General features: G+C 45.4%; 1 protein-coding gene across 5 annotated transcripts in view; it reads left to right on the top strand.

The window, feature by feature from the left end:
- Mppe1 (metallophosphoesterase 1) overlaps window positions 1–3552 on the top strand; it is a 20095-nt gene that overhangs the window by 2372 nt on the left and 14171 nt on the right. The gene's annotated exons all lie outside the window — the stretch shown is intronic.

The following is a 3552-nucleotide window of genomic DNA, read 5'->3' as shown; positions in this document are numbered from 1 at the left end:
CCGCCTGCCTCTGCCTCCCGAGTGCTGGGATTAAAACCGTGCACCACCACGCCCGACTGACTTCAGTTTTCTGCTTGTTTCTTTCGGGGAAACTTTTCCCAAAGAGGCTCAAGGGACGATTGTTATTACTTCCTAAGGGTGAATAAGCCTGGCTCTTCCTCTGTAGAGTTACATACTGGATGAAAAATTGTTCTGCACACCTACTTAACAGTCTGTAAGCCCTTTGTCCAAGTCAAACAGGCGTAACTTCTGTCTCCCTACCTGTTGATATGACTGTAGTTTTGTAAGTTCTCAGTGTCAGGTAATTTTGCAAGGTGGGGAGGGAAGATATACATTCTACACACACACACACACACACACACACACACACACCCTAGAGTTTGGATTGAGTCCCTACCTGATGCATATTAGGCACACATCCTACCACTGACACAAACCCAAAGACTTTCGAAAATTTTATTTTGAATCAGAGTTTGACCAAGTCGCTCAGGCTGACCTTGAGCGTGTGCTTGCCCCAGCTTCCTGAGTATTGCTAGGATTGTGAACACTTCCCTTCCCAGCTCTTGAACTATTTAAAAAGACCTGGTGGCCTTGGGTGATGCTATTTCTAGGGAGAGAACGAAGCTCCCTCTTCCCATTATGTCTACATGACTGGGAAGTAGAGACATCTTTTGCCTGTAATACAGTAGACAACACTGAAATAGGAGTTCAAGAAGTCCGAGTGTAGGGAGAAAAGGGATGTAGTGTCTGAAGTCATCCAAGTGTATGTTTGTCCCTCTGTATCCCCAGCTAGCTTTACTACATAGTCCGGGCAGGCCTTGGAGCAATCTTCTGTTTCAACCTCCAAAGTGCAACCCTAGCTGCACCCCCTCCCGCAACACTCCCCCCACCAAGTGATCATAATATATTGGAGATGATTTACAAGGTCCTAAGGTTTTCCTCATGGGAATATGGAGCAGCAGTGGCATGCTAGGGGGCAATCTGGTCCCTTTACATCTTCTATCTCCCTGTCCCTCTTTCTTTCTGTATCTCTAAGTCTCCTCTCATCAGATGGGTGCCAGTCTGATTTTTTTTTTTCCTCTGTGGGAAGAAGGTAGACATTTGAAGGCAGGGATAGAGCTTTCTCCTTTGCTGTGTTGTGTATTCATCTTCATTGAGGGCTTACAGGTTAGGTCCTGCTGCAGAGTGGGTGGGGCCTGCTGAGTTCGTTCACTGGATAGTTTGAGCTGTGTGGGTGCTTTTGCCCTGAGGTTGGTGCAGGGAAGCTGGAGGCCTGCACCTTTGTGCCTGTCCTACACTGACACCTGCTCCCCAGCCTTCCTTGCTTTTACCCATAGGTCCTTAGTCACAACTGATCAAACAGGGTTCTCAGGTGAGAGGAAGTGGGCGTAATGGAGTCATTATCGAGTTGCCATTTAGGAACTTCATCATCTGGGGAAACATGAAAGATTTCTGAGGAGTGTCAGCCAGGTGAGAATCCATAGCAAGGCCACACAGGTGGTGTTACCTCAGTGTCCTTGGTCTTCGGTGTGACAGGCCAGAGGGATGGCGACAGGGAAGGCAAGAGATGGAACCTGATGCTCTCTCATTGTTGGCATCCACTCCATTGAACCAAGCCTGTGGGAAGTCATAATTCTAACTAAAAAGGTCCAAGGGTTTGATTTTTTAATAGGGGTGTGTGAGTGAGTGTGTGTGTGTATGTGTGTGTGTGTGTGTGTGTGTGTGTGTGTGTGTGTGCTTAGAATATTTCCATGTTTATCCTGAATCTTGGCTAACTTCGTACCCTAGGTAGGTGGAGGATTGTTGCAGATCCTGTTTGCTAGACTAGCCCTGGCTTATGTTGTTAACTGAAGTTCCCTGAGGGGGCGGGGGAGCCATCCCTACATTAAACATTCTACAGGTCTGATGAACAATTGTGGATAGTTGGAATATTACAGATCTAGAACCAAATTATCTTAGTCCCTTAAATAGACATTTGCTTAGCTCTGTGTTTGACCTATAACATCCTTTGACTCTTACTTAGTTAAATCCCTCTCGAGATTCAACATGAGTGAGCATGGTCCCCAGCGGTTCATATATTTGGATGCTCGGTCCCCAGCTAGTGGAACTGTCTGGGAAAGGTTAGGACAGGTGGCCTTGTTCGAGTAGATGTGCCTTGTTGGAGGAAGTGTGTCACTGGGGGTGGGATTTGAGGTTTCAAAAGCCCAGGCCAGGCCCAGTCTCTGCCTGCCAATCAGAATGTAAAGTTCCCAGCTACTGCTCCAGTGCCATGCCTGTCAATGTCCTGCCTTGATGACCATGGGTTAACCCTCTAATACTGGGGGGTTGGACAGATGGTTCAGTAGTTAAGAGCACTGACTGTTCTTCCAGAGGTCCTGAGTTCAATTCCCAGCAGCCACATGGTGGCTCATGACAATCTGTAATGGGATCCAATGTCTGAAGACAGCTATAGTGTACTCACATACATAAAATAAATAAATATTTTTAAAAAACCCTCTAATACTGTAAGCAAGCTCCTAATTAAATGCTTTAATTAAATGCTTTCTTTTATAAGAGTTGCCTTGGTCATGGTGTCTCTGGCACCATGGTCAATAGAACACTCAGATGTGTATCAGAATAGAATAATGGAAGAATACTGGCTTCCAGTAACGCCAAAGCTAAGAATGCCACCAGATAACATCTGAGCCGGACAGTAGGGGCTTCCTAGCTTTTCAGTTGTCCACTTACTTGAGGCTCCCACCAACATATTTTAAAAGTGTCTTTGTTCTGTTTCTATAAAACCCTTTGTGAAACCATCACCACATTGGAATGTGGTATTTGGAGTTGCTGGGCTGTGATCAGACATATTTGGCTTTAGAATAAGCTATCTCTTAATTCTTCTCGATGTGAGAGCTGTGTTGCTGTTTTTCCTCATCCATGTCATGGCCTTGTTCCTGTGATTATTCATGCTATTGTTCCACACTTAAAGAGTTAAGAGAGAGTACATGGTAAGTCTGGTCCCTTGGCACCTGTGGTTTGGTCTTAGAGAAATTGAGTTGAGAAGGTTTATCAGTAAACAAGATAAGGGAGCAGGCAGCCACAGTGGGCTGCCATCTGGTGATAATGATGCTGTGGGGTTTCTGAGAAAGGTTTCAGGAGAAGTTGATTCCACACTGCAGGCAAGGCTGCCTTAGGTAACAATGCACTTGATACATAATATGTTTGCTATAACCTCTTTAATCAAGTACTTAATATAAATGGTGTCATTCAAATGAAGGCAGAGGAATGAGGGATGGGGTGTGGCTCTGTGGTTGGGTGCATGATGAACAGAGCAGGTGAGGTTGTGAGTTCAATTCCCAATACAAAAACCCAAACAAACCCTGGTTAGTAAAGGAGTCCCCAAGGGCAGCCAATTATATCTTCTCTTCTCATTTTTTTTTTTTTTTTGAACAGCTAAAAGTAAGAATTGCAGGTGGTCGGGCTGGAGAGATGGCTCAGTGGTTAAGAGCACTGACTGCTCTTCCAGAGGTCCTGAGTTCAATTCCCAGCAACCACATGGTGGCTCACAACCAT

The sequence above is a fragment of the Mus pahari genome, chromosome 15 (assembly GCF_900095145.1).
Source record: "Mus pahari chromosome 15, PAHARI_EIJ_v1.1, whole genome shotgun sequence".
Classification (NCBI taxonomy): Eukaryota; Metazoa; Chordata; class Mammalia; order Rodentia; family Muridae; genus Mus; species Mus pahari.
Note: the sequence above shows the minus strand (reverse complement) of the source record. Positions and strands in the feature narration are given on the sequence as shown.